This window comes from Phyllobates terribilis, unplaced genomic scaffold (genome assembly GCF_046119375.1).
Source record: "Phyllobates terribilis strain yellow unplaced genomic scaffold, ASM4611937v1 Scaffold_13__5_contigs__length_258822181, whole genome shotgun sequence".
NCBI lineage: Eukaryota > Metazoa > Chordata > Amphibia > Anura > Dendrobatidae > Phyllobates > Phyllobates terribilis.
In genome coordinates, this window is record NW_027362773.1 from 182,607,321 (window position 1) to 182,625,259 (window position 17,939).

General features: G+C 37.6%; 17 non-coding genes across 17 annotated transcripts; all 17 read right to left on the reverse strand.

Moving 5' to 3' along the window:
- Positions 1-3,024: 3,024 nt before the first annotated feature.
- On the reverse strand, positions 3,025-3,106 carry TRNAS-AGA (transfer RNA serine (anticodon AGA)). The gene has a single exon. It is a non-coding gene; the product is annotated as a tRNA-Ser (tRNA).
- Positions 3,107-4,009: 903 nt separating this feature from the next.
- TRNAQ-CUG (transfer RNA glutamine (anticodon CUG)) lies at positions 4,010-4,081 on the reverse strand. Its single transcript has one exon. It is a non-coding gene; the product is annotated as a tRNA-Gln (tRNA).
- A 728-nt stretch (positions 4,082-4,809) lies between these two features.
- TRNAS-AGA (transfer RNA serine (anticodon AGA)) lies at positions 4,810-4,891 on the reverse strand. Its single transcript has one exon. It is a non-coding gene; the product is annotated as a tRNA-Ser (tRNA).
- Positions 4,892-5,794: 903 nt separating this feature from the next.
- Positions 5,795-5,866, reverse strand: TRNAQ-CUG (transfer RNA glutamine (anticodon CUG)). Its single transcript has one exon. It is a non-coding gene; the product is annotated as a tRNA-Gln (tRNA).
- Positions 5,867-6,594: 728 nt separating this feature from the next.
- On the reverse strand, positions 6,595-6,676 carry TRNAS-AGA (transfer RNA serine (anticodon AGA)). Its single transcript has one exon. It is a non-coding gene; the product is annotated as a tRNA-Ser (tRNA).
- A 903-nt stretch (positions 6,677-7,579) lies between these two features.
- Positions 7,580-7,651, reverse strand: TRNAQ-CUG (transfer RNA glutamine (anticodon CUG)). The gene has a single exon. It is a non-coding gene; the product is annotated as a tRNA-Gln (tRNA).
- Positions 7,652-8,379: 728 nt separating this feature from the next.
- Positions 8,380-8,461, reverse strand: TRNAS-AGA (transfer RNA serine (anticodon AGA)). Its single transcript has one exon. It is a non-coding gene; the product is annotated as a tRNA-Ser (tRNA).
- A 903-nt stretch (positions 8,462-9,364) lies between these two features.
- TRNAQ-CUG (transfer RNA glutamine (anticodon CUG)) lies at positions 9,365-9,436 on the reverse strand. Its single transcript has one exon. It is a non-coding gene; the product is annotated as a tRNA-Gln (tRNA).
- Positions 9,437-10,164: 728 nt separating this feature from the next.
- TRNAS-AGA (transfer RNA serine (anticodon AGA)) lies at positions 10,165-10,246 on the reverse strand. The gene has a single exon. It is a non-coding gene; the product is annotated as a tRNA-Ser (tRNA).
- A 903-nt stretch (positions 10,247-11,149) lies between these two features.
- TRNAQ-CUG (transfer RNA glutamine (anticodon CUG)) lies at positions 11,150-11,221 on the reverse strand. Its single transcript has one exon. It is a non-coding gene; the product is annotated as a tRNA-Gln (tRNA).
- A 727-nt stretch (positions 11,222-11,948) lies between these two features.
- On the reverse strand, positions 11,949-12,030 carry TRNAS-AGA (transfer RNA serine (anticodon AGA)). The gene has a single exon. It is a non-coding gene; the product is annotated as a tRNA-Ser (tRNA).
- A 903-nt stretch (positions 12,031-12,933) lies between these two features.
- On the reverse strand, positions 12,934-13,005 carry TRNAQ-CUG (transfer RNA glutamine (anticodon CUG)). Its single transcript has one exon. It is a non-coding gene; the product is annotated as a tRNA-Gln (tRNA).
- Positions 13,006-13,733: 728 nt separating this feature from the next.
- On the reverse strand, positions 13,734-13,815 carry TRNAS-AGA (transfer RNA serine (anticodon AGA)). Its single transcript has one exon. It is a non-coding gene; the product is annotated as a tRNA-Ser (tRNA).
- A 903-nt stretch (positions 13,816-14,718) lies between these two features.
- Positions 14,719-14,790, reverse strand: TRNAQ-CUG (transfer RNA glutamine (anticodon CUG)). Its single transcript has one exon. It is a non-coding gene; the product is annotated as a tRNA-Gln (tRNA).
- A 728-nt stretch (positions 14,791-15,518) lies between these two features.
- Positions 15,519-15,600, reverse strand: TRNAS-AGA (transfer RNA serine (anticodon AGA)). Its single transcript has one exon. It is a non-coding gene; the product is annotated as a tRNA-Ser (tRNA).
- Positions 15,601-16,503: 903 nt separating this feature from the next.
- On the reverse strand, positions 16,504-16,575 carry TRNAQ-CUG (transfer RNA glutamine (anticodon CUG)). The gene has a single exon. It is a non-coding gene; the product is annotated as a tRNA-Gln (tRNA).
- Positions 16,576-17,302: 727 nt separating this feature from the next.
- On the reverse strand, positions 17,303-17,384 carry TRNAS-AGA (transfer RNA serine (anticodon AGA)). Its single transcript has one exon. It is a non-coding gene; the product is annotated as a tRNA-Ser (tRNA).
- Positions 17,385-17,939: the final 555 nt, after the last annotated feature.

The following is a 17,939-nucleotide window of genomic DNA, read 5'->3' on the forward strand; positions in this document are numbered from 1 at the left end:
ATTTCCATGCAAAAAGACTTGCTGTTCATATGATCAGGTATTGAGCGTCTTTTAACCTCATTAAGTTTCCCAAAACGCCAAGCGGTTAACAGAAGTGAGCATATCATTTTTCAGGTATATTTTGCTTGCTTTATACTTGCTATACAAGTCAATGAGTAGGTTAGAAAGACCCCTGGAAGGTTCCTGAGTGACGTTCACAGCATTTTGCGAGCAAAAAAGAAACTTAAACTCAATTGATGCCCAAAACAATACTTAGAAAAACATCACCAAACTATGTTTACAAAAATGCTGGAAAACACTAAAAAGGGTGATTCAGGAAAGAATCGCTGTCGTTTCTTGAGGCCGTTTTGGCTTGAAATCCTGGTCAGTTTCAACCACCTGGAAAAAGTGTCATGAGAACATTGGCACAAGTCATAGAGTACGATTGCTTGGTGTGACATAGATGATATGAGTTTTGCTTCATGAAGTCAAGTTTAACTTTTGAGTTAAACTTTCTTGATAGATAGATCTTTTTGCCATGTGGATTTTAACTTTCTCTTTTTATGTTAAACCATGTGCATTGGCAAACAGAGTGTGAGCAGAAAAGATAAAAACTCTATGCACAAAGAATTTCTCAGGTTCCACTGAGATTTGAACTCAGATCGCTGGATTTAGAGTCCAGAGTGCTAACCATTACACCATGGAACCACATGACCAATGAAACTGGCTAAATTTTCTTTTGAAAACAGTAAAAGAGCATGTGTAAATAGTGGAAATGTGAGAAATTCACTCTTAATCCAGTGATCTGAGATCTAATCTCAGTGGAACCTGGGAATTCATGCATTATGATGAAAACTGGTTCTAAAGCTGTTCCGCAAATGTATATCTAACACACATTGGTAAATTAATATCTCCTCCCTTTTTATTCCACAAGTGTGCTTAAAGTTCCATGATATCACAACAAGGACAGTTTTAAAATGTTGAAGAAATCTGGCTAATAATCAGCGTGCTGGATCTATCAGCTGGAAAAAGGGTGAGAAAAAAAGAAATTGCAAAACTTCTGCTCATCCAGAAGTCACTAAAGATTTTTCATGGTGTGCTAAAAGGTTCCATCGGAAAGATGATTCAAGTAGAGTTGGTGCAAATCAAAGTTCATATCCCAGTCCATCAGCCACGGCAGTGGTCTGTGTTCGCTGGAAAAAAGGAGGATTTGCACAAAATACCTGATGGCACCCTCTGAGCTTTGTTTGATTGGTGGTGTGATGCACAAGTGACATCTCACACGGCTGACTAATCAAAAGAAGATCTACAGATGCTGTTAAGCTGGTTCTACAAATACAATCCAGACACTGTTTCATTCTTATGAGTTTCACACCTTTTCTTATAGCACCATGATCAATATCAGTGATTATCCTTCTGGAAGACATTTCAGAAAATGGAAGATTTCAATTGGAAACAAAATTCCAGGCCTCACTGAAATGTAAAAATCTGATTTAAAGGTATCATCAATTGGAACCTTTTACAGTTCAAGGTTTATTAAAATTCATAAGGCGGATTTAGAGTGACTTTGTTCCAAACACCTCCTGAAAAAGGCTTTGAAAATGCTCAATAGTTTGAACAGATTCATTTCCATGCAAAAAGACTTGCTGTTCATATGATCAGGTATTGAGCGTCTTTTAACCTCATTAAGTTTCCCAAAACGCCAAGCGGTTAACAGAAGTGAGCATATCATTTTTCAGGTATATTTTGCTTGCTTTATACTTGCTATACAAGTCAATGAGTAGGTTAGAAAGACCCCTGGAAGGTTCCTGAGTGACGTTTACTGCATTTTGCGAGCAAAAAAGAAACTTAAACAAACTCATTTGATGTCCAAAACAATACTTAGAAAAACATCACCAAACTATGTTTACAAAAATGCTGGAAAACACTAAAAAGGGTGATTCAGGAAAAGAATCGCTGTCGTTTCTTGAGGCCGTTTCGGCTTGAAATCCTGGTCAGTTTCAACCACCTGGAAAAAGTGTCATGCGAACATTGGCACAAGTCATAGAGTACGATTGCTTGGTGTGACATAGATGATATGAGTTTTGCTTCATGAAGTCAAGTTTAACTTTTGAGTTAAACTTTCTTGATAAATAGATCTTTTTGCCATGTGGATTTTAACTTTCTCTTTTTATGTTAAACCATGTGCATTGGCAAATTGAGTGTGAGCAGAAAAGATAAAACTGATATGCACAAAGAATTTCTCAGGTTCCACTGAGATTTGAACTCAGATCACTGGATTCAGAGTCCAGAGTGCTAACCATTACACCATGTAACAACATGACCAATGAAGCTGGCTGGATTTTCTTTTGAAAACAGTAAAAGAGCATGTGTAAATAGTGGAAATGTGAGAAATTCACTCTTAATCCAGTGATCTGAGTTCTAATCTCAGTGGAACCTGGGAATTCATGCATTATGATGAAAACTGGTTCTAAAGCTGTCCCACAAATGTATATCTAACACACATTGGTAAATTAATATCTCCTCCCTTTTTATTCCACAAGTGTGCTTAAAGTTCCATGATATCACAACAAGGACAGTTTTAAAATGTTGATAAAATCTGGCTAATAATTAGCGTGCTGGATCTATCAGCTGGAAAAAGGGTGAGAAAAAAAGAAATTGCAAAACTTCTGCTCATCCAGAAGTCACTAAAGATTTTTCATGGTGTGCTAAAAGGTTCCATCGGAAAGATAATTCAAGTAGAGTTGGTGCAAATCAAAGTTCATATCCCAGTCCATCAGCCACGGCAGTGGTCTGTGTTCGCTGGAATAAAGGAGGATTTGCACCACATACCTGATGGCACCCTCTGAGCTTTGTTTCATTGGTGGTGTGATGCACAAGTGACATCTCACCCGGCTGACTAATCAAAAGAAGATCTACAGATGCTGTTAAGCTGGTTCTACAAATACAATCCATAGATTACAGACCATTACTGTGGGGGATAGACTTGGGAATGTGGAAATTGATCTACTCAGATAATTCGTCAAAATGTTACATGAAGTTAAACGTAGTTGGCAGGATTCGAACCTACGCGGGAAGACCCCAATGGATTTCTAGTCCATCGCCTTAACCACTCGGCCACAACTACTCAGACACTGTTTCATTCTTATGAGTTTCACACCTTTTCTTATAGCACCATGATCAATATCAGTGATTATCCTTCTGGAAGACATTTCAGAAAATGGAAGATTTCAATTGGAAACAAAATTCCAGGCCTCACTGAAATGTAAAAATCTGATTTAAAGGTATCATCAATTGGAACCTTTTACAGTTCAAGGTTTATTAAAATTCATAAGGCGGATTTAGAGTGACTTTGTTCCAAACACCTCCTGAAAAAGGCTTTGAAAATGCTCAATAGTTTGAACAGATTCATTTCCATGCAAAAAGACTTGCTGTTCATATGATCAGGTATTGAGCGTCTTTTAACCTCATTAAGTTTCCCAAAACGCCAAGCGGTTAACAGAAGTGAGCATATCATTTTTCAGGTATATTTTGCTTGCTTTATACTTGCTATACAAGTCAATGAGTAGGTTAGAAAGACCCCTGGAAGGTTCCTGAGTGACGTTCACAGCATTTTGCGAGCAAAAAAGAAACTTAAACAAACTCATTTGATGCCCAAAACAATACTTAGAAAAATATCACCAAACTATGTTTACAAAAATGCTGGAAAACACTAAAAAGGGTGATTCAGGAAAAGAATCGCTGTCGTTTCTTGAGGCCTTTTCGGCTTGATATCCTGGTCAGTTTCAAACACTTGGAAAAAGTGTCATGCGAACATTGGCACAAGTCATAGAGTATGATTGCTTGGTGTGACATAGATGATATGAGTTTTGCTTCATGAAGTCAAGTTTAACTTTTGAGTTAAACTTTCTTGATAGATAGATCTTTTTGCCATGTGGATTTTAACTTTCTCTTTTTATGTTAAAGCATGTGAATTGGCAAATTGAGTGTGAGCAGAAAAGATAAAACCGCTATGCACAAAGAATTTCTCAGGTTCCACTGAGATTTGAACTCAGATATCTGGATTCAGAGTCCAGAGTGCTAACCATTACACCATTGAACCACATGACCAATGAAGCTGGCAGGATTTTCTTTTCAAAACAGTAAAAGAGCATGTGTAAATAGTTGAAATGTGAGAAATTCACTCTTAATCCAGTGATCTGAGTTCTAATCTCAGTGGAACCTGGGAATTCATGCATTATGATGAAAACTGGTTCTAAAGCTGTCCCGCAAATGTATATCTAACACACATTGGTAAATTAATATCTCCTCCCTTTTTATTCCACAAGTGTGCTTAAAGTTCCATGATATCACAACAAGGACAGTTTTAAAATGTTGATGAAATCTGGCTAATAATTAGCGTGCTGGATCTATCAGCTGGAAAAAGGGTGAGAAAAAAAGAAATTGCAAAACTTCTGCTCATCCAGAAGTCACTAAAGATTTTTCATGGTGTGCTAAAAGGTTCCATCGGAAAGATAATTCAAGTAGAGTTGGTGCAAATCAAAGTTCATATCCCAGTCCATCAGCCACGGCAGTGGTCTGTGTTCGCTGGAATAAAGGAGGATTTGCACCACATACCTGATGGCACCCTCTAAGCTTTGTTTCATTGGTGGTGTGATGCACAAGTGACATCTCACCCGGCTGACTAATCAAAAGAAGATCTACAGATGCTGTTAAGCTGGTTCTACAAATACAATCCATAGATTACAGACCATTACTGTGGGGGATAGACTTGGGAATGTGGAAATTGATCTACTCAGATAATTCGTCAAAATGTTACATGAAGTTAAACGTAGTTGGCAGGATTTGAACCTACGCAGGAAGACCCCAATGGATTTCTAGTCCATCGCCTTAACCACTCGGCCACAACTACTCAGACACTGTTTCATTCTTATGAGTTTCACACCTTTTCTTATAGCACCATGATCAATATCAGTGATTATCCTTCTGGAAGACATTTCAGAAAATGGAAGATTTCAATTGGAAACAAAATTCCAGGCCTCACTGAAATGTAAAAATCTGATTTAAAGGTATCATCAATTGGAACCTTTTACAGTTCAAGGTTTATTAAAATTCATAAGGCGGATTTAGAGTGACTTTGTTCCAAACACCTCCTGAAAAAGGCTTTGAAAATGCTCAATAGTTTGAACAGATTCATTTCCATGCAAAAAGACTTGCTGTTCATATGATCAGGTATTGAGCGTCTTTTAACCTCATTAAGTTTCCCAAAACGCCAAGCGGTTAACAGAAGTGAGCATATCATTTTTCAGGTATATTTTGCTTGCTTTATACTTGCTATACAAGTCAATGAGTAGGTTAGAAAGACCCCTGGAAGGTTCCTGAGTGACGTTCACAGCATTTTGCGAGCAAAAAAGAAACTTAAACAAACTCATTTGATGCCCAAAACAATACTTAGAAAAATATCACCAAACTATGTTTACAAAAATGCTGGAAAACACTAAAAAGGGTGATTCAGGAAAAGAATCGCTGTCGTTTCTTGAGGCCGTTTCGGCTTGATATCCTGGTCAGTTTCAAACACTTGGAAAAAGTGTCATGCGAACATTGGCACAAGTCATAGAGTATGATTGCTTGGTGTGACATAGATGATATGAGTTTTGCTTCATGAAGTCAAGTTTAACTTTTGAGTTAAACTTTCTTGATAGATAGATCTTTTTGCCATGTGGATTTTAACTTTCTCTTTTTATGTTAAAGCATGTGAATTGGCAAATTGAGTGTGAGCAGAAAAGATAAAACCGCTATGCACAAAGAATTTCTCAGGTTCCACTGAGATTTGAACTCAGATATCTGGATTCAGAGTCCAGAGTGCTAACCATTACACCATTGAACCACATGACCAATGAAGCTGGCAGGATTTTCTTTTCAAAACAGTAAAAGAGCATGTGTAAATAGTTGAAATGTGAGAAATTCACTCTTAATCCAGTGATCTGAGTTCTAATCTCAGTGGAACCTGGGAATTCATGCATTATGATGAAAACTGGTTCTAAAGCTGTCCCGCAAATGTATATCTAACACACATTGGTAAATTAATATCTCCTCCCTTTTTATTCCACAAGTGTGCTTAAAGTTCCATGATATCACAACAAGGACAGTTTTAAAATGTTGATGAAATCTGGCTAATAATTAGCGTGCTGGATCTATCAGCTGGAAAAAGGGTGAGAAAAAAAGAAATTGCAAAACTTCTGCTCATCCAGAAGTCACTAAAGATTTTTCATGGTGTGCTAAAAGGTTCCATCGGAAAGATAATTCAAGTAGAGTTGGTGCAAATCAAAGTTCATATCCCAGTCCATCAGCCACGGCAGTGGTCTGTGTTCGCTGGAATAAAGGAGGATTTGCACCACATACCTGATGGCACCCTCTGAGCTTTGTTTCATTGGTGGTGTGATGCACAAGTGACATCTCACCCGGCTGACTAATCAAAAGAAGATCTACAGATGCTGTTAAGCTGGTTCTACAAATACAATCCATAGATTACAGACCATTACTGTGGGGGATAGACTTGGGAATGTGGAAATTGATCTACTCAGATAATTCGTCAAAATGTTACATGAAGTTAAACGTAGTTGGCAGGATTTGAACCTACGCGGGAAGACCCCAATGGATTTCTAGTCCATCGCCTTAACCACTCGGCCACAACTACTCAGACACTGTTTTATTCTTATGAGTTTCACACCTTTTCTTATAGCACCATGATCAATATCAGTGATTATCCTTCTGGAAGACATTTCAGAAAATGGAAGATTTCAATTGGAAACAAAATTCCAGGCCTCACTGAAATGTAAAAATCTGATTTAAAGGTATCATCAATTGGAACCTTTTACAGTTCAAGGTTTATTAAAATTCATAAGGCGGATTTAGAGTGACTTTGTTCCAAACACCTCCTGAAAAAGGCTTTGAAAATGCTCAATAGTTTGAACAGATTCATTTCCATGCAAAAAGACTTGCTGTTCATATGATCAGGTATTGAGCGTCTTTTAACCTCATTAAGTTTCCCAAAACGCCAAGCGGTTAACAGAAGTGAGCATATCATTTTTCAGGTATATTTTGCTTGCTTTATACTTGCTATACAAGTCAATGAGTAGGTTAGAAAGACCCCTGGAAGGTTCCTGAGTGACGTTCACAGCATTTTGCGAGCAAAAAAGAAACTTAAACAAACTAATTTGATACCCAAAACAATACTTAGAAAAATATCACCAAACTATGTTTACAAAAATGCTGGAAAACACTAAAAAGGGTGATTCAGGAAAAGAATCGCTGTCGTTTCTTGAGGCCGTTTCGGCTTGATATCCTGGTCAGTTTCAAACACTTGGAAAAAGTGTCATGCGAACATTGGCACAAGTCATAGAGTATGATTGCTTGGTGTGACATAAATGATATGAGTTTTGCTTCATGAAGTCAAGTTTAACTTTTGAGTTAAACTTTCTTGATAGATAGATCTTTTTGCCATGTGGATTTTAACTTTCTCTTTTTATGTTAAAGCATGTGAATTGGCAAATTGAGTGTGAGCAGAAAAGATAAAACCGCTATGCACAAAGAATTTCTCAGGTTCCACTGAGATTTGAACTCAGATGGCTGGATTCAGAGTCCAGAGTGCTAACCATTACACCATTGAACCACATAAGCAATGAAGCTGGCAGGATTTTCTTTTGAAAACAGTAAAAGAGCATGTGTAAATAGTTGAAATGTGAGAAATTCACTCTTAATCCAGTGATCTGAGTTCTAATCTCAGTGGAACCTGGGAATTCATGCATTATGATGAAAACTGGTTCTAAAGCTGTCCCGCAAATGTATATCTAACACACATTGGTAAATTAATATCTCCTCCCTTTTTATTCCACAAGTGTGCTTAAAGTTCCATGATATCACAACAAGGACAGTTTTAAAATGTTGATGAAATCTGGCTAATAATTAGCGTGCTGGATCTATCAGCTGGAAAAAGGGTGAGAAAAAAAGAAATTGCAAAACTTCTGCTCATCCAGAAGTCACTAAAGATTTTTCATGGTGTGCTAAAAGGTTCCATCGGAAAGATAATTCAAGTAGAGTTGGTGCAAATCAAAGTTCATATCCCAGTCCATCAGCCACGGCAGTGGTCTGTGTTCGCTGGAATAAAGGAGGATTTGCACCACATACCTGATGGCACCCTCTGAGCTTTGTTTCATTGGTGGTGTGATGCACAAGTGACATCTCACCCGGCTGACTAATCAAAAGAAGATCTACAGATGCTGTTAAGCTGGTTCTACAAATACAATCCATAGATTACAGACCATTACTGTGGGGGATAGACTTGGGAATGTGGAAATTGATCTACTCAGATAATTCGTCAAAATGTTACATGAAGTTAAACGTAGTTGGCAGGATTTGAACCTACGCGGGAAGACCCCAATGGATTTCTAGTCCATCGCCTTAACCACTCGGCCACAACTACTCAGACACTGTTTCATTCTTATGAGTTTCACACCTTTTCTTATAGCACCATGATCAATATCAGTGATTATCCTTCTGGAAGACATTTCAGAAAATGGAAGATTTCAATTGGAAACAAAATTCCAGGCCTCACTGAAATGTAAAAATCTGATTTAAAGGTATCATCAATTGGAACCTTTTACAGTTCAAGGTTTATTAAAATTCATAAGGCGGATTTAGAGTGACTTTGTTCCAAACACCTCCTGAAAAAGGCTTTGAAAATGCTCAATAGTTTGAACAGATTCATTTCCATGCAAAAAGACTTGCTGTTCATATGATCAGGTATTGAGCGTCTTTTAACCTCATTAAGTTTCCCAAAACGCCAAGCGGTTAACAGAAGTGAGCATATCATTTTTCAGGTATATTTTGCTTGCTTTATACTTGCTATACAAGTCAATGAGTAGGTTAGAAAGACCCCTGGAAGGTTCCTGAGTGACGTTCACAGCATTTTGCGAGCAAAAAAGAAACTTAAACAAACTCATTTGATGCCCAAAACAATACTTAGAAAAATATCACCAAACTATGTTTACAAAAATGCTGGAAAACACTAAAAAGGGTGATTCAGGAAAAGAATCGCTGTCGTTTCTTGAGGCCGTTTCGGCTTGATATCCTGGTCAGTTTCAAACACTTGGAAAAAGTGTCATGCGAACATTGGCACAAGTCATAGAGTATGATTGCTTGGTGTGACATAAATGATATGAGTTTTGCTTCATGAAGTCAAGTTTAACTTTTGAGTTAAACTTTCTTGATAGATAGATCTTTTTGCCATGTGGATTTTAACTTTCTCTTTTTATGTTAAAGCATGTGAATTGGCAAATTGAGTGTGAGCAGAAAAGATAAAACCGCTATGCACAAAGAATTTCTCAGGTTCCACTGAGATTTGAACTCAGATGGCTGGATTCAGAGTCCAGAGTGCTAACCATTACACCATTGAACCACATGACCAATGAAGCTGGCAGGATTTTCTTTTGAAAACAGTAAAAGAGCATGTGTAAATAGTTGAAATGTGAGAAATTCACTCTTAATCCAGTGATCTGAGTTCTAATCTCAGTGGAACCTGGGAATTCATGCATTATGATGAAAACTGGTTCTAAAGCTGTCCCGCAAATGTATATCTAACACACATTGGTAAATTAATATCTCCTCCCTTTTTATTCCACAAGTGTGCTTAAAGTTCCATGATATCACAACAAGGACAGTTTTAAAATGTTGATGAAATCTGGCTAATAATTAGCGTGCTGGATCTATCAGCTGGAAAAAGGGTGAGAAAAAAAGAAATTGCAAAACTTCTGCTCATCCAGAAGTCACTAAAGATTTTTCATGGTGTGCTAAAAGGTTCCATCGGAAAGATAATTCAAGTAGAGTTGGTGCAAATCAAAGTTCATATCCCAGTCCATCAGCCACGGCAGTGGTCTGTGTTCGCTGGAATAAAGGAGGATTTGCACCACATACCTGATGGCACCCTCTGAGCTTTGTTTCATTGGTGGTGTGATGCACAAGTGACATCTCACCCGGCTGACTAATCAAAAGAAGATCTACAGATGCTGTTAAGCTGGTTCTACAAATACAATCCATAGATTACAGACCATTACTGTGGGGGATAGACTTGGGAATGTGGAAATTGATCTACTCAGATAATTCGTCAAAATGTTACATGAAGTTAAACGTAGTTGGCAGGATTTGAACCTACGCGGGAAGACCCCAATGGATTTCTAGTCCATCGCCTTAACCACTCGGCCACAACTACTCAGACACTGTTTCATTCTTATGAGTTTCACACCTTTTCTTATAGCACCATGATCAATATCAGTGATTATCCTTCTGGAAGACATTTCAGAAAATGGAAGATTTCAATTGGAAACAAAATTCCAGGCCTCACTGAAATGTAAAAATCTGATTTAAAGGTATCATCAATTGGAACCTTTTACAGTTCAAGGTTTATTAAAATTCATAAGGCGGATTTAGAGTGACTTTGTTCCAAACACCTCCTGAAAAAGGCTTTGAAAATGCTCAATAGTTTGAACAGATTCATTTCCATGCAAAAAGACTTGCTGTTCATATGATCAGGTATTGAGCGTCTTTTAACCTCATTAAGTTTCCCAAAACGCCAAGCGGTTAACAGAAGTGAGCATATCATTTTTCAGGTATATTTTGCTTGCTTTATACTTGCTATACAAGTCAATGAGTAGGTTAGAAAGACCCCTGGAAGGTTCCTGAGTGACGTTCACAGCATTTTGCGAGCAAAAAAGAAACTTAAACAAACTCATTTGATGCCCAAAACAATACTTAGAAAAATATCACCAAACTATGTTTACAAAAATGCTGGAAAACACTAAAAAGGGTTATTCAGGAAAAGAATCGCTGTCATTTCTTGAGGCCTTTTCGGCTTGATATCCTGGTCAGTTTCAAACACTTGGAAAAAGTGTCATGCGAACATTGGCACAAGTCATAGAGTATGATTGCTTGGTGTGACATAGATGATATGAGTTTTGCTTCATGAAGTCAAGTTTAACTTTTGAGTTAAACTTTCTTGATAGATAGATCTTTTTGCCATGTGGATTTTAACTTTCTCTTTTTATGTTAAAGCATGTGAATTGGCAAATTGAGTGTGAGCAGAAAAGATAAAACCGCTATGCACAAAGAATTTCTCAGGTTCCACTGAGATTTGAACTCAGATATCTGGATTCAGAGTCCAGAGTGCTAACCATTACACCATTGAACCACATGACCAATGAAGCTGGCAGGATTTTCTTTTCAAAACAGTAAAAGAGCATGTGTAAATAGTTGAAATGTGAGAAATTCACTCTTAATCCAGTGATCTGAGTTCTAATCTCAGTGGAACCTGGGAATTCATGCATTATGATGAAAACTGGTTCTAAAGCTGTCCCGCAAATGTATATCTAACACACATTGGTAAATTAATATCTCCTCCCTTTTTATTCCACAAGTGTGCTTAAAGTTCCATGATATCACAACAAGGACAGTTTTAAAATGTTGATGAAATCTGGCTAATAATTAGCGTGCTGGATCTATCAGCTGGAAAAAGGGTGAGAAAAAAAGAAATTGCAAAACTTCTGCTCATCCAGAAGTCACTAAAGATTTTTCATGGTGTGCTAAAAGGTTCCATCGGAAAGATAATTCAAGTAGAGTTGGTGCAAATCAAAGTTCATATCCCAGTCCATCAGCCACGGCAGTGGTCTGTGTTCGCTGGAATAAAGGAGGATTTGCACCACATACCTGATGGCACCCTCTGAGCTTTGTTTCATTGGTGGTGTGATGCACAAGTGACATCTCACCCGGCTGACTAATCAAAGAAGATCTACAGATGCTGTTAAGCTGGTTCTACAAATACAATCCATAGATTACAGACCATTACTGTGGGGGATAGACTTGGGAATGTGGAAATTGATCTACTCAGATAATTCGTCAAAATGTTACATGAAGTTAAACGTAGTTGGCAGGATTTGAACCTACGCGGGAAGACCCCAATGGATTTCTAGTCCATCGCCTTAACCACTCGGCCACAACTACTCAGACACTGTTTCATTCTTATGAGTTTCACACCTTTTCTTATAGCACCATGATCAATATCAGTGATTATCCTTCTGGAAGACATTTCAGAAAATGGAAGATTTCAATTGGAAACAAAATTCCAGGCCTCACTGAAATGTAAAAATCTGATTTAAAGGTATCATCAATTGGAACCTTTTACAGTTCAAGGTTTATTAAAATTCATAAGGCGGATTTAGAGTGACTTTGTTCCAAACACCTCCTGAAAAAGGCTTTGAAAATGCTCAATAGTTTGAACAGATTCATTTCCATGCAAAAAGACTTGCTGTTCATATGATCAGGTATTGAGCGTCTTTTAACCTCATTAAGTTTCCCAAAACGCCAAGCGGTTAACAGAAGTGAGCATATCATTTTTCAGGTATATTTTGCTTGCTTTATACTTGCTATACAAGTCAATGAGTAGGTTAGAAAGACCCCTGGAAGGTTCCTGAGTGACGTTCACAGCATTTTGCGAGCAAAAAAGAAACTTAAACAAACTCATTTGATGCCCAAAACAATACTTAGAAAAATATCACCAAACTATGTTTACAAAAATGCTGGAAAACACTAAAAAGGGTGATTCAGGAAAAGAATCGCTGTCGTTTCTTGAGGCCTTTTCGGCTTGATATCCTGGTCAGTTTCAAACACTTGGAAAAAGTGTCATGCGAACATTGGCACAAGTCATAGAGTATGATTGCTTGGTGTGACATAGATGATATGAGTTTTGCTTCATGAAGTCAAGTTTAACTTTTGAGTTAAACTTTCTTGATAGATAGATCTTTTTGCCATGTGGATTTTAACTTTCTCTTTTTATGTTAAAGCATGTGAATTGGCAAATTGAGTGTGAGCAGAAAAGATAAAACCGCTATGCACAAAGAATTTCTCAGGTTCCACTGAGATTTGAACTCAGATATCTGGATTCAGAGTCCAGAGTGCTAACCATTACACCATTGAACCACATGACCAATGAAGCTGGCAGGATTTTCTTTTCAAAACAGTAAAAGAGCATGTGTAAATAGTTGAAATGTGAGAAATTCACTCTTAATCCAGTGATCTGAGTTCTAATCTCAGTGGAACCTGGGAATTCATGCATTATGATGAAAACTGGTTCTAAAGCTGTCCCGCAAATGTATATCTAACACACATTGGTAAATTAATATCTCCTCCCTTTTTATTCCACAAGTGTGCTTAAAGTTCCATGATATCACAACAAGGACAGTTTTAAAATGTTGATGAAATCTGGCTAATAATTAGCGTGCTGGATCTATCAGCTGGAAAAAGGGTGAGAAAAAAAGAAATTGCAAAACTTCTGCTCATCCAGAAGTCACTAAAAATTTTTCATGGTGTGCTAAAAGGTTCCATCGGAAAGATAATTCAAGTAGAGTTGGTGCAAATCAAAGTTCATATCCCAGTCCATCAGCCACGGCAGTGGTCTGTGTTCGCTGGAATAAAGGAGGATTTGCACCACATACCTGATGGCACCCTCTGAGCTTTGTTTCATTGGTGGTGTGATGCACAAGTGACATCTCACCCGGCTGACTAATCAAAAGAAGATCTACAGATGCTGTTAAGCTGGTTCTACAAATACAATCCATAGATTACAGACCATTACTGTGGGGGATAGACTTGGGAATGTGGAAATTGATCTACTCAGATAATTCGTCAAAATGTTACATGAAGTTAAACGTAGTTGGCAGGATTTGAACCTACGCGGGAAGACCCCAATGGATTTCTAGTCCATCGCCTTAACCACTCGGCCACAACTACTCAGACACTGTTTCATTCTTATGAGTTTCACACCTTTTCTTATAGCACCATGATCAATATCAGTGATTATCCTTCTGGAAGACATTTCAGAAAATGGAAGATTTCAATTGGAAACAAAATTCCAGGCCTCACTGAAATGTAAAAATCTGATTTAAAGGTATCATCAATTGGAACCTTTTACAGTTCAAGGTTTATTAAAATTCATAAGGCGGATTTAGAGTGACTTTGTTCCAAACACCTCCTGAAAAAGGCTTTGAAAATGCTCAATAGTTTGAACAGATTCATTTCCATGCAAAAAGACTTGCTGTTCATATGATCAGGTATTGAGCGTCTTTTAACCTCATTAAGTTTCCCAAAACGCCAAGCGGTTAACAGAAGTGAGCATATCATTTTTCAGGTATATTTTGCTTGCTTTATACTTGCTATACAAGTCAATGAGTAGGTTAGAAAGACCCCTGGAAGGTTCCTGAGTGACGTTCACAGCATTTTGCGAGCAAAAAAGAAACTTAAACAAACTAATTTGATACCCAAAACAATACTTAGAAAAATATCACCAAACTATGTTTACAAAAATGCTGGAAAACACTAAAAAGGGTGATTCAGGAAAAGAATCGCTGTCGTTTCTTGAGGCCGTTTCGGCTTGATATCCTGGTCAGTTTCAAACACTTGGAAAAAGTGTCATGCGAACATTGGCACAAGTCATAGAGTATGATTGCTTGGTGTGACATAAATGATATGAGTTTTGCTTCATGAAGTCAAGTTTAACTTTTGAGTTAAACTTTCTTGATAGATAGATCTTTTTGCCATGTGGATTTTAACTTTCTCTTTTTATGTTAAAGCATGTGAATTGGCAAATTGAGTGTGAGCAGAAAAGATAAAACCGCTATGCACAAAGAATTTCTCAGGTTCCACTGAGATTTGAACTCAGATGGCTGGATTCAGAGTCCAGAGTGCTAACCATTACACCATTGAACCACATGACCAATGAAGCTGGCAGGATTTTCTTTTGAAAACAGTAAAAGAGCATGTGTAAATAGTTGAAATGTGAGAAATTCACTCTTAATCCAGTGATCTGAGTTCTAATCTCAGTGGAACCTGGGAATTCATGCATTATGATGAAAACTGGTTCTAAAGCTGTCCCGCAAATGTATATCTAACACACATTGGTAAATTAATATCTCCTCCCTTTTTATTCCACAAGTGTGCTTAAAGTTCCATGATATCACAACAAGGACAGTTTTAAAATGTTGATGAAATCTGGCTAATAATTAGCGTGCTGGATCTATCAGCTGGAAAAAGGGTGAGAAAAAAAGAAATTGCAAAACTTCTGCTCATCCAGAAGTCACTAAAGATTTTTCATGGTGTGCTAAAAGGTTCCATCGGAAAGATAATTCAAGTAGAGTTGGTGCAAATCAAAGTTCATATCCCAGTCCATCAGCCACGGCAGTGGTCTGTGTTCGCTGGAATAAAGGAGGATTTGCACCACATACCTGATGGCACCCTCTGAGCTTTGTTTCATTGGTGGTGTGATGCACAAGTGACATCTCACCCGGCTGACTAATCAAAAGAAGATCTACAGATGCTGTTAAGCTGGTTCTACAAATACAATCCATAGATTACAGACCATTACTGTGGGGGATAGACTTGGGAATGTGGAAATTGATCTACTCAGATAATTCGTCAAAATGTTACATGAAGTTAAACGTAGTTGGCAGGATTTGAACCTACGCGGGAAGACCCCAATGGATTTCTAGTCCATCGCCTTAACCACTCGGCCACAACTACTCAGACACTGTTTCATTCTTATGAGTTTCACACCTTTTCTTATAGCACCATGATCAATATCAGTGATTATCCTTCTGGAAGACATTTCAGAAAATGGAAGATTTCAATTGGAAACAAAATTCCAGGCCTCACTGAAATGTAAAAATCTGATTTAAAGGTATCATCAATTGGAACCTTTTACAGTTCAAGGTTTATTAAAATTCATAAGGCGGATTTAGAGTGACTTTGTTCCAAACACCTCCTGAAAAAGGCTTTGAAAATGCTCAATAGTTTGAACAGATTCATTTCCATGCAAAAAGACTTGCTGTTCATATGATCAGGTATTGAGCGTCTTTTAACCTCATTAAGTTTCCCAAAACGCCAAGCGGTTAACAGAAGTGAGCATATCATTTTTCAGGTATATTTTGCTTGCTTTATACTTGCTATACAAGTCAATGAGTAGGTTAGAAAGACCCCTGGAAGGTTCCTGAGTGACGTTCACAGCATTTTGCGAGCAAAAAAGAAACTTAAACAAACTCATTTGATGCCCAAAACAATACTTAGAAAAATATCACCAAACTATGTTTACAAAAATGGTGGAAAACACTAAAAAGGGTGATTCAGGAAAAGAATCGCTGTCGTTTCTTGAGGCCGTTTCGGCTTGATATCCTGGTCAGTTTCAAACACTTGGAAAAAGTGTCATGCGAACATTGGCACAAGTCATAGAGTATGATTGCTTGGTGTGACATAAATGATATGAGTTTTGCTTCATGAAGTCAAGTTTAACTTTTGAGTTAAACTTTCTTGATAGATAGATCTTTTTGCCATGTGGATTTTAACTTTCTCTTTTTATGTTAAAGCATGTGAATTGGCAAATTGAGTGTGAGCAGAAAAGATAAAACCGCTATGCACAAAGAATTTCTCAGGTTCCACTGAGATTTGAACTCAGATGGCTGGATTCAGAGTCCAGAGTGCTAACCATTACACCATTGAACCACATGACCAATGAAGCTGGCAGGATTTTCTTTTGAAAACAGTAAAAGAGCATGTGTAAATAGTTGAAATGTGAGAAATTCACTCTTAATCCAGTGATCTGAGTTCTAATCTCAGTGGAACCTGGGAATTCATGCATTATGATGAAAACTGGTTCTAAAGCTGTCCCGCAAATGTATATCTAACACACATTGGTAAATTAATATCTCCTCCCTTTTTATTCCACAAGTGTGCTTAAAGTTCCATGATATCACAACAAGGACAGTTTTAAAATGTTGATGAAATCTGGCTAATAATTAGCGTGCTGGATCTATCAGCTGGAAAAAGGGTGAGAAAAAAAGAAATTGCAAAACTTCTGCTCATCCAGAAGTCACTAAAGATTTTTCATGGTGTGCTAAAAGGTTCCATCGGAAAGATAATTCAAGTAGAGTTGGTGCAAATCAAAGTTCATATCCCAGTCCATCAGCCACGGCAGTGGTCTGTGTTCGCTGGAATAAAGGAGGATTTGCACCACATACCTGATGGCACCCTCTGAGCTTTGTTTCATTGGTGGTGTGATGCACAAGTGACATCTCACCCGGCTGACTAATCAAAAGAAGATCTACAGATGCTGTTAAGCTGGTTCTACAAATACAATCCATAGATTACAGACCATTACAGTGGGGGATAGACTTGGGATGTGGAAATTGATCTACTCAGATAATTCGTCAAAATGTTACATGAAGTTAAACATAGTTGGCAGGATTTGAACCTACGCGGGAAGACCCCAATGGATTTCTAGTCCATCGCCTTAACCACTCGGCCACAACTACTCAGACACTGTTTCATTCTTATGAGTTTCACACCTTTTCTTATAGCACCATGATCAATATCAGTGATTATCCTTCTGGAAGACATTTCAGAAAATGGAAGATTTCAATTGGAAACAAAATTCCAGGCCTCACTGAAATGTAAAAATCTGATTTAAAGGTATCATCAATTGGAACCTTTTACAGTTCAAGGTTTATTAAAATTCATAAGGCGGATTTAGAGTGACTTTGTTCCAAACACCTCCTGAAAAAGGCTTTGAAAATGCTCAATAGTTTGAACAGATTCATTTCCATGCAAAAAGACTTGCTGTTCATTTGATCAGGTATTGAGCGTCTTTTAACCTCATTAAGTTTCCCAAAACGCCAAGCGGTTAACAGAAGTGAGCATATCATTTTTCAGGTATATTTTGCTTGCTTTATACTTGCTATACAAGTCAATGAGTAGGTTAGAAAGACCCCTGGAAGGTTCCTGAGTGACGTTCACAGCATTTTGCGAGCAAAAAAGAAACTTAAACAAACTCATTTGATGCCCAAAACAATACTTAGAAAAATATCACC